We start from the raw sequence: 13956 nt of genomic DNA, 5'->3' as shown, positions 1-13956 counted from the left end.
TGATATATTACACTGTGAGACATAGTGGCTGGAAGGAACTTTAGCAATATAGCCATACCCCCTCATTTTAGTAATGAGGAATCTGAGACCTGGAGAGGTTAAGTGACTTTTTCAAGAGCACACAACACAGCTTTCCACTCTGCCGATTACCATGCTTAATTTGGGAAACGCTTATATACAAAAAGCCCCATTTTAAGAAAAGACATTGACACGGTCCAGGGCACATGCGTTTTGGAAAATGTCCCTGGCTTGAGTAATTTGTCCAAGGTTTTGAATTCCTATCTTGCCTCTCCTGCAGTGCCTTTTGCAAGGTTTTCCCTTTCCTGATCCTTATTTCAACACTGAGCCACATGAAACATCCCCCTAAGAAATCAACCTCACTTTTCTTGCTATGGGATTGGCTATCTTGGATCATCTTACAGGGTTCCTCTGCGAGTATAGGAATGGTATATTTAACAATATTTTTTTGGTCATTCCTAAAAGGAATTATTTTGTATGTAGTGAGGGAGAGACAGGAGGGAAGGTGATGTGATTTTTCAGCCAGTCCCGACATTTTCAAAGATGAAGTGATCATCCTACACGAGTCCTCAGTCATCAAGTGAATCGCAAATAGAAATTAAAAGTGCAGTTGTGTTATAGTCACAGGGGGGAAAATCCTTCAAATAGTAGAAGCAACAAGTAGCAAACTTCAGGACTGCTACTTTCTATTCAAATAAATAAAAAAATAAATAAAAAGAAACCTTTCATCTGCTCCTTTCATGGTTATGACACATTGCCAGAATTTTTGCTAGCTCTGGGAGCCATCATTTTAATCACATTCTGTAAGGTGACAAATGTCATACATTCCACACTGTGGGGCAGCCATCTCTTTAGACTCATATATTTTGGGGAAAGGAGGAAGTTCTTGGCCAACTACTATTTTGAACTTTCCATAACTTCTCTGCCCCCTCACACCAGAGGCAGTTCCTTTTGGCTCAATTTTTTATCGCAGGTAATTTGCTAAAATAATATGGAACATCTAAGAGGTGGAAGAAGTCCATGTCAGTGTATTATGTTTACGAGGAAGATAGATCCAGCCTTTTCAGAAAATCTCTAATAGGTGTCATTTAAAAAATTCAGGTTTATGGGAGAAATCTCAAGTTAGCCACCTTTTCATGATTGTGTGGATGTAATAACATTTGGGGGATCTTTCTGGACTCCCATCTATCTATGCATCTTAACTGGCACCTCAGGACAGGAGGGTGACTTTGTTGTCTTAACTTGTACTGCCTGGTGGTCTCTGGGGACCTTCTAAGTCAGTTGTACACCAATGTCCCATGTACAGAAAAACTTCATTAGAACAAACTTTACTTGATATAAAATTCCTATTAACAATTTTTTTATTAAATAAAACTAGCTTGAGCTGTCTTTTAAGATCATGTATCTTGATTGCTGTTTTAATGAAGGATTTATTCTCAGTGCTGCTTTTGAGCTTCAGGATGACAGGATAGCAGGAACCTGAAATATCTGCCGTCATCTGCCATAGGAAACACACCGAGAGCCCTGTCGTGCATTCTTTTTCTTGTTACACAGTTGGGTTGGGGACACCAATTGGAAAATGGAACAAACTGATTGTGCAGACTACTTTTTTTTTTTTTTTTTTTTTGCGGTACGCGGGCCTCTCGCTGTTGTGGCCTCTCCCGTTGCGGAGCACAGGCTCCGGACGTGCAGGCTCAGCGGCCATGGCTCATGGGCCCAGCCGCTCTGCGGCATGTGGGATCTTCCCGGACCGGGGCACGAACCCGCGTCCCCTGCATTCGCAGGTGGACTCTCAACCACTGCACCACCAGGGAAGCCCCAGACTACTTTTTATGAAGAGCCTAGACACTCATAATGCGGCAGCTTCAAGTGTATACATATGCACTAACCTTTATAAATGATATTCTTATGTCTGTTAGCCATACCATCTCCTGTTATCTCAATTACTCATTCACATATGGAATGTGTTACTTAAAATGTGTGCATTCTTACTGAACATGTTTTCAAAGGAAGGCATCAGCTATGGGCTAATTGCCACCAATTTTAGCCCGCCATGATCCTTGGAAATATAGCTTCCAAGTACCATCCATCATCAGTTGGACAAGTGTTGGGAGTTTGTTTATTTTTTTCCGGTAGCAACGATGGAGCCATCAAACCTTCTTCTGGCCTCCCTTGTGATTGATGGCATGTGTTTGTAAAATGGATAGCTGGGGTTGGCAGATGGCTAGACAGGGATCACCTTTGGTTTAAAATGTATGTGGCCCCATCATGATTGAGACCCCATTCTGTAATTGACTGAGCTAGTTCCAATAAAGTTAAGCAGGTTTGAATCCACTTTGTGCCTATCTTTTCACTGACAATAAACTTAGCTATTTTAAAATGCAATACTGTGTGGAAAATGCTTTGGTGTTTACCCAACAGAGGCTTTATTTACGCTGTGTCAGTGATTACTTTCAATTCAGTATGCAGTGAAATGGCCTTTCAAGGGCAGCATGTGGCAGAATTTGCATTAGCTTAAAGTATGGAATGTGATTATAAAGTATTAAGACAACACCACCACGGGCCACATGGTCTAATCAGTTCCTTTATATACTCACACAGCATATATAAAAAGCTTTGCATCTTTTTATCTCCTGGTTCCAAGGGATAAAATGATGGCCACCCAAAGCAGAGAATTCATCCTTTGGTTAGCATTTTGGAAGGCCCCTTGATGTTCTTTTTGTACCCTTGTTCTTATGCCAATTCATCAGTTTTGGTTGAGGGAGCTTGTTATTAAAAGCAAATCAAAACCACAAACAAGTTGGCTCTTTTCACTGAAAATGTTAAAGCTGCCTTTACACTGCCCTCTCTGTGCCTCCTGTTTACCACTGAGTCCCAGCCTGACCCAGGAGGATAAGATCCCCACAGGCTTTGAAATGACACTTTTCACAGTGAAATTGGGCTTGATGGGTGTTGCAGAATGGATAGGGAGAGGGTATAGAATTCATTCCGTTCTAAATTTGATTTTTTTAATTAAATTGGGCTAAATTCCCTCCATATTTATGATGAGTGCTTTGAAAACTGTATGTGTGAAAGCCCACTCATATTTTTCAGGACAAAGAAGACAGCATTAAGTTAACCACACCTTCTTACAAAGCTTTGTGAAGCATTTCTTTCAGAAATATATTGTATCTAGTTCTTAATGAGCAGTCACTCGTGGAGAGAAAAAGCAAGTATTCCTTTAAAAGTGACAAAGATCATATTGTAGGAGCATTTCTATATATTATCCAGTGTTATAACCAATCTTCTTATCTCTGTGGTACTGCACCTCCCATCCTGTGGGCCTCCCCTGCCATGATAAGCAATCTGCTCAGTCTGTATGAGTTACACATTGCAGGAAAAAAAACACCTCTTGCTTCTCACCTTTTCCACTTCCATCTGATCCTGAAGGAAGGTTTTATTGGAGGAAAAAAGTGTAAGTCATTTGGTCTTAGAATAGTTTCCACATTGATTGGCAATCACTGTGGTATTTGAGTGAAGACACCTGAACGACAGGACAGTTTCCAAAAAGAGAAATGTTCTCCACGGCACAAAAATTTCATACCACATCCAAGTACTCACTCCTCATACACAAACTGGCCAAGTCCAGGGTATTGATTTTGGCTCCCATGTTTTTTCATTAGCCTATTGCCTCTATCAGTGGTTTCAGTTGGTGGGAGTTGTTGAATAACTCCATATTAGATGTTGCCATTATGTACGAGGCAAAGGAGGGAATGATTGTTGGAATGGAACAGAGAGTGTATGTGTGTGGGAAAAACGAAACTGAGCTTTGAAGGATGCACAGGTGTTAACCTGGTGAACTAGGGGGTGGGAACAAACATTCCATGCAAAAGAAATAGCATGTGCAAAGGCAATCTCACTTTGTCAGACCTGCAACCAAATGAAGACTGTTTCCAAGATCAAAGTCCCTAGATAACTACTCTAAATTTTAACAACCTCTTAATGGAAACTTAAAAACTCACTCAGTAGGTGGTAGAACATACTGGTCCAGAAGTCAAAAGAACATGGAGTTCTGGTCCTAAATCTGTCGCTTAACAGATGTTTACCTTTGGACAAATCCCTTAACAGGATCCAAGAAGTTTATCAGTAAAATGGGGATAAATAGTTATCCCTGTGAACCTCATGTAGAGGGGATAAGAGAGCTTCACAAAGTGAGAATATAAAAAATGCAAGTCAAAACGATAGGCTGGATCTATAAAGATGAAGTGGTTTACTTAACTTTTATCAAAGAAAAATTCAAACTTGCACAAACAGAACAGTGCAAGGCACTTCCATGTCACCATTACTGGGCTTCAGCAGTTCTCAACACATGCCAAATCTTGCTTCATTTTTAGCTCCCACCCATCCATCCTATATTATTTTGAAGCACATCCCAGACATCATAGCATTTCCTCCAAAAGTATTTTTGTATGCATAAAGATGAAATTTTTAATAGTGAAAAATTTAAAGTGCTACTCCTGGAACCAAAACGTAGAACTCACCAACCAAACAAAATGATATCACATTTGTGCTTCGTTGCTTGCAAAACTTGTTTGTTTGATACCACAACTCCTGCCTTAAACTGCAACTTCAAGGCTCAGCAATGGAGGAGTTCATTTTCCTACAATTCACATATCAAAGGGGAAGATATTTTCTTTAAAGGCTCCCCAGTGCAGGTTCTAAGCTGTTATTTCTCTGCCACTCGTATAAAAAGCTCCGGCTCCTTTCAAGTCCCTGTCATCCAGCTAGTCCTTGTTTACTCTCATCTAACAATTTGGTCACTATCCTAAGTGCGATGATGATTTTGGCCCCCAATCACAGTTGTCCTCTCCAGGCTCAAATGCCCGGTTAGCGTCCTGGCCTGTTAGCTCGTTGCCCTCTCCAGCTCCACAGACCCCCACATCCATTCCACTTGAGTCCTCTGTGCCCATGGCTAACACAGACCTTGGCATCACGCAGAACCGCTCCACCGTAGAAATCACATACACCAGGACCCCACTTTCTGGTCACAGTCTCCCATCCTCCCAGTTCTCCTACTTCTACTCTATCTGCCCTTTGACTTCTGAGAGACTTCAAAGTCCTCTGACGTCCCCATTTCCTCGTAGGGTTTTAGCCTTGACCTACCTGATCTGAATCTCATGCTCAATCACTGAACCCTCAAATCATTCATACCTCTTAAAATGTCAATCATTCATCACAAGCCAGGAACTCATGAGTCATCCTTGACACCTCCCTCTCCTTCATAGCTGACATACGATCCATCACTGATCCTAACAAAATAAATAACAAAACCCATTCACTACTCTCCAACTCTACTGTCAGCAACATATTTTAAGCTATCATTATCTTTCCCTAGACTATTTCAATAGCATATTAACTGATCTGCTGTGCCTGCTCTTGTTCTACTCTCTTACCTGTTTAGCACAAATATTTATATTTATATTTTTTCAGCAACAAATACAATTCATGTCACTCCCCTGCTTAAAATCTTTCAAAAGCTTCCATTGCAAAGTGAATAAAATGAGACCATGAGAGTTAAACAACTAACCCCAAATTTTACAGTTGATGGTTGTGAAACTAAAATGCAGATATCTTGGGCTCTTATTCCAGTAGAATGATTATCGTGCTTTATTCTGAGTACCTTCTTTTTCTTATGCTTATAGGACACTACTGCTATGGCATCCTTATTTTCTCTGATACTAATCTAGAAGAGTACTTATTGAAGTCCTCTCCAAACAATCTGTATCAGAATCACCTCAGGCAGGTGTTTATTCAATGCACACTCCCTGGCTTTGCCCCCAGAGAACTTACCCTGTAGTTCTAGCATAAGACCCAGGAATTTGCAATTTAACAAGCTTCCCAGGAGACTTTGATGTAGTTTGTCCTGAGAATACAGAACTTTGAGAAACATTGGCTGAAGATTTCCTGGCATTTATCTTACTTCCCCTCCCCTCTTCAGTTCCTCAAAGTCCAGTTTGAATATTAGCTATCACACACACCCTTACTTCAGTAGGCAGCCATTTTATTTTCTTCATTCACCCTTAGTACCTATGGTGAAATAGCTGCCTATTCTCCCCAGATATAACTCTTAAGTGGTTGGATTCACTGCTCTGATCAAACAAGACATGTTGGTTGCTTTTGTTATTGGTTTACAAGGTTTATAGTCCTTGAGACAACCACCAACATATTTATGATCTTGGTTAGCTCATTTAGCTCCAATGACTGTTCTATAATATGAAGTCACTGGATTACGATCTCTAATGTCCCTTTTTTAAAATTAATCTTTAATTTTTGGTTATTTACACAAGATGATAAATACATTGGCAATGAAGTGAAAAAAACAGATATAATGTGGCAAGATATAAAAATATTATAATGCTTTCTTCACTTATTAACCAAAATAAAAAAGAGTGTCAAAGGCAAGAAGAGTATCTCAAGATACAAAATTACAGAATAAATACTACAGTATTTAATAATGTCCCTTTTGATTCTTCTATTCCTTGATTCTGTAAGACTAAATACTACCTCCCAGGTTATAAATTATTTCACATGCATCCAAAATTGGCTATGTGGAACAGATAAAAGACTTTAAATTCTAAATATATTGAAAATATTCTACAGGCCTAAAATCTATTAATCAAACTTCAATTTTTTTTTCCCACTGGTTCTGCCCACACTTGACATTTTATTCCCCCATCTTGGCTATACCTACTTCATTCTCCTACTATACGTGCCATTTTCCAAAGAAGACACATCCACAAAAATAAATTTCCCAGAAAAATCTGAGAAGATCAAAACAGAGGGAAGGAAGGATAGTTTACATTTCTTTCAAGGCATGAGTCTATTGTAATTCACATTTATCCAGTTGTAGGGGGCTGAGTCACACAAACAAAAGAGGGTAAAAGGGGAAGTAATCAAGGCATGTGTCATGTTGCAGTAGATGGCCAAGAGAAGGATGGCATTTGCTGAGCCACCATGATACCCATGGAACTAACTAGAGCTAGGAAAAGGGGAAAGGGAAATAAAATTTTTGTAACCTGCTAGGTGTTAAAAACTAGTTCTGTGACAAAAATGTAACATATGTATTCTTCCCAACAAGCAAAGTTAAAAGATCCAAAAAGCAAAAACAAATGTATCTTTTAAAACTCTTTTCTTTCTCTCACACCCAGGGGCTAATCCACATCTTGTGAATTGTGAAACTTAGACAGCTTGGAGGCCCTCTTTATGAAAGAGAATTTTTTTTTTAATTATAAATACACAACCAGATAGTAAAGTACTTATTTAGAATGAGAAATCACAACTAACTACAAAATTTTAAAAGCTGGCAAATACCACATACATAACAATAAAAAAGAAAACCAACACAGTATTTTTTTTTATGAATTAACTGCCCAACATACCTCTATAATACTTTTTTCCTACACTTTTGGCTTTATATTTTTGTTGGCTTCTTCATATAACAGTGGTTTTGTAATATCATTTCCTATCTAGAGAATAGGAAGATAACTTACTCTTTCCACTAGCATAGTTGATCAAAATGTATTGTTATTATTGATAGTTGGAAAGCTGAAGCATGCAACTTCACACACTTGAAGTAGAACTGATACTTGTAGAACTGATTCAGGTGTGTGCTCTATACACAGAAGAATTCTGATAAATTATATTTTATGCAACTCCCATCGCAGAATAAATAAAAGTACTGTGCATAGTTGTATACATTGTATTATTGAGTACATTTCTGACAGAAGAAAACTTCCTCTGTTTTCAGGCATTAGTGAAAACCGAATACTCTGTATACCATTTTGCACACCAGGGGATTGAAGAAATTTTCCTCAGATTAGCTTCTGAATCCATACATTTCAAACCTTATTTCAGTACCCACACACTTTCAGTGCCAAGGACCGTAAGATGCATTCCTACAGTGGTAAGACCTCTGGCTTTGCACCTTTGTATTACCATGCTGGATAAGTCAGCAGAGTGAGCGGTGGAGGTATTTCTGGAGGTCATTCCTTTACCAGGATGGTTTAGCAATGATTTATCTATACACAGGACTGACTGCAAACCACATAAATATGTCACTGAACACAAACTAAATATATCTACCACTGAACTTCCCCTTTGCTGGATCTCAAACATGAGAGAAAGTGTAAGGGAGGGAAATGAGAGTGGAATGAGATAGCAGTTATATGAGTCAGGGTTCTCCAAAAAAGCAAAATATAAGGGAGGGGAGAGAGGGAGGGAGGGAGACAGAGAGAGAGAGAGAAAGAGAAAGAGTGAGAAGTTATCAAGTTTGAAATATTGAGGCAGAGCTGCTTTTACTCGGGGAAACTTGAGTCTTTGCTCTTAAGGCCTTCAACTGATTTGGTGGGAACTACCCATATAATGAAGGGCAATCTGCTTTACACAGTCTACTGATTTCAGTGTTAATCACATCTAAAAAAATATCTTCGTAGCAACATCTAGACTGGTGTTTGACCAAACAACTGGCCACCATAGCCAAGTTGGCACATAAAATTGACAATCATAGCAGTCTTAACCAATTTTAACCAAAAGGTTAAGCTCTCCTATGTTTGTAAATATTATAGAAACACACTACCATGTGAACCCACTGCTAGGAACTCTCCTAGGGCATTGGAATTCATATCCCACATCCAAGCCATCAGTAAATCCCATCAGTTCCATCTTCAAAATATACCCAGAATCTGATCATTCCCTTGAGTTCTGCTAGTTTCACCTTCTATTATATCACTATCTCTTCCAAAATTTGTTCATCTCTGTTTTGTGTTCTTCATTCAGAGAGTTGTTTACCTCATTGTTTTTTAAATATATGGAGGAATTTTTGGAAATAATTTTCATCTACTCAGTGGCAAAATTGTTTATGGTGTTTAGTTTTTGTTACACATTTCCACCTTTTAAAAGATAATATACTTAAAAAAAAATAAATTTATTTATTTATTTTTGGCTGCATTGGGTCTTCATTGCTGCACGCAGGCTTTATTTGAGTCAAGTGGGGGATACTCTTCGTTGTGGTGCGTGGCCTTCTCATTGCGGTGGCTTCTCTTGTTGTGGAGCATGGTCTCTAGGCATGCGGGTTTCAGTAGTTGTGGCACGCGGGCTCAGTAGTTGTGGCGCACAGGCTTAGTTGCTCCGCAGCATGTGGGATCTTCCCAGACCAGGGCTCGAACCTATGTCCCCTGCATTGGCAGGCGGATTCTTAACCACTGTGCCACCAGGGAAGCCCAGATAATATACTTTTATCAATACTATGTCAGTTCCCTTTTTATTATCCATCCTTGAATGATTTGGATTATCCTGTCTCAGCTATTTGCAGGAGATTCCAGGGATGGAAAATGGGCCAGAGTAGCCTTCCATGTTTCACTACCCCAAAGCTCTATCCCCTGCAGGCAAAGATATCTTACAGCAAATATGGCTCCTCTGTGAGGTTCTTGCTCTAGTCTCATTTTGTCAGCTTCTCTGCGTCAAACCTAGTCTAGGAGGATATCTGCCCCTGCTGTACTCATCCTAGTCCTTGGACCTGTTGTTGCCAACTAGAGAATTAGCTTTCATACCTCAGGATGTACCAGTCACCTTCAGGAAGTATATTTTGTTGAAGCTTCCTAAGATCTTCTGTGTTCTTTCTACACTCTCAGTGCTTCTTTACTTCCCATGCCTTCTTCCCAATCCTCCCCTATCTCAAATACTTTCTCGGCAGCTGCAGTTTGGAGTCTGGAGATTATATCTGTCTTGGTAGATAAGTGGAGCTTGGAGAGTTTTTTTCCATTCTCCTTGTTGTTCTTGAATAATTTCCAGGAAGTGAAAGGGAAAATGCTGACCTATGCAGACATATTGATACTGTAAATGACCCTATTTTTGTTCATTATTATATCCTCAGAGCCTAGAATACTGCCTGATATAAAGTAGGTGCTCACTAAATTTTTTTTTGATAAATGAATGAATGAATTAAACTGCATTCTCCATTCCTGTATCTAAGCTGTTGTGGTTGCTGAAGAAAGATAATGAAATTGGTGCCACTACACAGCCAGAGGCTTGAATTCCAGCTGAGAACTTCTGTTTTTGCCCTCGGCCAGTTTCCTGTTCCCCTCAGGAAGTATTCCACACATAGCACTCTTCTCCCAGAAGCCTGCAATTACACGCCTGCCTCCCTCCCTCACAGATAGCCTCAACTCCCACTTCAGTGTGAAAGCAGAGTTTTCATTTGGGAACCCAAGGTTATTATTAAAAATATGTAACAATAGGTATAGGGATGTATTGTGCAACATGGTAAAGATAATGAACACTGCTGTGTGTTATATATGAAAGTTGTTAGGAGAGGAAATCCAAAGAGTTCTCATCACAAGGAAAACAGTTTTTTCTATTTCTTTAATGTTGTATCTATATGAAAAGATGGATGTTCACTAAACCTATTGTGGTAATTGTTTCATGATGTATGTAAGTGAAATCATTACGCTGTATACCTTAAACTTACACAGTGCTGTATGTCAATTATATCTCACTGAATCTGGAAGAAAATATTTAACAATAGGTAAAGGACTACCCCTGCCCACTCAGAAAGCACTTCAGCTTTAACAGGTGATGTCACCATGTTGGTGTTAACCAGGTCAAAATCAGCCTCAGGAACAATTTCAACTCCCAGCCCTCTCCAACAGCAAACTTATCGACAGCTCCGCTCAGCTCACCATTTTCCTTCAGTCTCTGTGGATAAGGCATCCTTCTTCCCGATCAAGATCAATCCCATCATCTCCACCTTTGCTCTGGACTTCATCCTTATCTCCTCAAGCACTTTGGTCCACCCACAAAATCCCCTCTTTCCCTTATCAGTTCCTCCTCCCCTTTAATTAAAGTGCTCAAGCTGCAGGTTCATCTCTTGCTTTACAAACTAGGGCATAGGTGGGGAAGAAGCTGGGATTCAGAAACTAACAGAACAAGGAGAGTGCCCTAATGCAGAGCCTCAGTGATTGGAATTTGGAATGGAGGAGGCTCAGGCTGGCCACTTGAGTGCTTCTGACCTCATATAGGTAACATATCAGAATGTACTTAGTCAAAGTAAACCACACTCTACAAATGCAATTATGATCATCATTATGCAAGGCTTTCATGTCTCTGCTCTTGTGAAATCTAGTTACTATTCATTTTTCTTACTTATCATGCTGATAATTGGTACCCAATATATCCAACTTCCCCTTCTCCTTAGAGGGAGAATAATTGAGCCTTAGAGAGTATAAATGCTCTGGCCGGGGTCCCTGTTGAAATGGGAGTTAAAGCCGATACGCCTTGGCAGTGTGCACACATCTGGCCGTCAGGGATGGCCACAGGGTGGTGTGGGCGGGGGAGGGTGGGATTTGGGGAGTACAGACTGACTGGCTCGGTGTCAGTTGAGTTTGGGCTCCTTCCCTCATCTGATATGTGCTTTTCTTTCCCGGTTGAGGCTTTCCAGAAGGTGCTTGCAGGCTGGTCTGGGTGTCTCTTTGCAGTTTTCCTACACTGCCTTCTTCTTATGGACTGAATTGTGTCCCCTGCCACCCCCAAATTCATATGTTAAAACCCTAACCCCCAATATTTGACGATAGGACTTTTAGGAAGCAATTCAAGTTGAATGAGGTCATAAGAATGGGATCCTAATCTGATAAAATTTGTGGCTTTACAAAAAGAGGAAGAGAGAGAAATGTCTCTTCCCATGGGCGAACACTGAGGAGAGGCCATGTGAGCACACAGTGAGAAGGGGGCTGTCCGCAAGCTAGGAAGAGAGCTCTCACCAGAAACTAAACCCTGCTGAACCTTGCTCTTGGACTCCCAAGGCTCCAGAACTGTAAGAAAATAAATGTCTGCTGTTGAAGCCACCCAGTCTATGGTATTTGTTATGGTATTTGGTAGTCCGTGCTGACTAAGGTACTTGCCAACACACTTCAGGCACATGCAGACGTGCACACAGCGGCCATGGAGGAAAGGGCTACAAATCAAGAGGAAACTCCACCCTGATCTGAGGCCCCTAAACATGGGAAGCAGTGGTGTGTGGTGTGTGAATGAGTGGTGCCTGCCTTCCCAGACAAGGAGCACCACAACTGTTTTCCAGCAGGGGGTCGTTTGTGTTTTAAACTAAAGCCACATTTCTGAGCAAATCCCTGAATCCTTTTGTGGTACGATTGTCTCGATTGAACCATGAGAGGCTGAGTTGTTGAAGCAAGGAACAGTCTGTTTCTTTTTTTAGTGGTCAAGTTCTGTAGAGGACTTCTGTAGCAGATGGGATTATTTCTGCACCTTCTTTTGTTGTGCTTTCCCCCTCCTTGTTTCTTTAGAACTAGAAATATTAAAAATTGAAGTCGATTTACAAATTAAACTTTTTCTTTTTCTTTCGTTTTTAAAGGAAACAAAATTGCTGCTTCTGATTCTGTGCTCCATTTAACAGATCTATTTATTTCCAGGCACCCAAAGGAACAGTGGCTCCTTCAGACTATATCACTTTAGCAGTCAATGCATCAAGATGGAATGAAAAAACACAGGCTTGGGGACTGCTTCCTGCACAGGCTTCACCAAGCTTGCTCTACCAAGCTGCCCAGGAAAACATTTGGTTTCCAGATGCTATGTATGACAGGGCCCTTGTTCTCTCTCATGGTCCATGTGACCTGAGCTATGGATGCCTCTGGGATATGGTCAGAGCTACTTGCTGTAGACAATATTCCAAGTAAGTATGTAAAGGTTAAGACAACAGGACAGGTAGGTGATAGAGCCTAGGAAGGATTCAGTGACAGCTACTGGTCAATCTTGATTACCCTTAAGGCACTGCTTTAGAGTAAGGGCAGATTTTTAAAAGTGCAAGGCCCTGGACCTCTGCTCCCGGAGAATATGATTGAGTAGTTCTGTTAAAGGACCTGGGTATCTGCATATTTAATAAACTCCCAAGTTACTCTGATGCACAGTCAGGATTGAAAACCCTTGCCTTAGAGGGCCTCCAAAACTAACAGGTGGACATATCCACGAAAGCCAACCTGAGCTTTCCTAAGCTAGATCAGTTGCAGACCCTCAGGCTGCCATGATTTGAAAAAAGGAAGATTTTTCGTTCTGATGCTTTATATGTAAGGCAAAATGAATGATCTGTCATGTTTTCTTTCAAATGAAGGAGTATGAGGCAGCACATAGAGCTAAATGAAATGGAATATGCCATTTGCATATTGCTATTTAAGTGCCATTTATTAAATATTTATTAAATCCCCAGAGTGGGCTGGAAGGAATTTTCCATTCTACTGTTTGGTCAGAAAAATTGGCCCAACCTGCTGATATTATATCAGCCCCAGAACTTCAACCCAATTTTTCATTCTTCTGTTTGTTTATTTATTCATGTTTTTCTTCAGACCCATTCATTCATTTATTCATTGACTCATCAGACCATGCTCCAGAGACTATGCTGGCTTTGGGGATATACTGAAAAAGTCACTTCTCTGCCTTTAAGGACACTAAGGATTTTTTAACATCTTTATTGGAGTATAATTGCTTTACATTGCTGTGTTAGTTGCTGCTGTATAACAAAGTGAATCAGCTATACGCATACATATATTCCCATATCCCCTCCCTCTTGCATCTCCCTCCCACTCCCCCCCACCCCTCTAGGTGGTCACAGAGCACGAGCTGGTCTCCCTGTGCTATGCGGCTGCTTCTCACTAGCTAGCTATTTTACATTTGGTAGTATATATAGGTCCATGCCACTGTCTCACTTCATCCCAGCTTACCCTTCCCCCTCCCCGTGTCCTCAAGTCCATTCTCTATGAAGGACACTAGTGATTTTTAAAAAACCAGTAGCCATCTGGCACAAATGTTACCAAAATAAAGATGCATATAGGGTGGTCCATACACATGGGCAGAAGAGGCAAGGGCCTCAAGGGAATATATTTGTTATCATAACCCAAC

General features: G+C 40.5%; 1 protein-coding gene across 1 annotated transcript in view; it reads left to right on the top strand.

The window, feature by feature from the left end:
* The window catches only part of AMOT (angiomotin), a 58516-nt gene extending 45848 nt beyond the window's left edge, over positions 1-12668 (top strand). Inside the window, exon 13 of the mRNA XM_082609497.1 lies at positions 12477-12668. The gene's annotated coding sequence lies outside the window, so the exon portion shown is untranslated. The remainder of the gene's footprint in view (positions 1-12476) is intronic.
* Positions 12669-13956: the final 1288 nt, after the last annotated feature.

The sequence above is a fragment of the Mesoplodon mirus genome, assembly GCF_964341445.2.
Source record: "Mesoplodon mirus genome assembly, chromosome: X".
Taxonomy (NCBI): domain Eukaryota; kingdom Metazoa; phylum Chordata; class Mammalia; order Artiodactyla; family Ziphiidae; genus Mesoplodon; species Mesoplodon mirus.
This window is presented reverse-complemented; position numbering and strand designations above follow the sequence as displayed.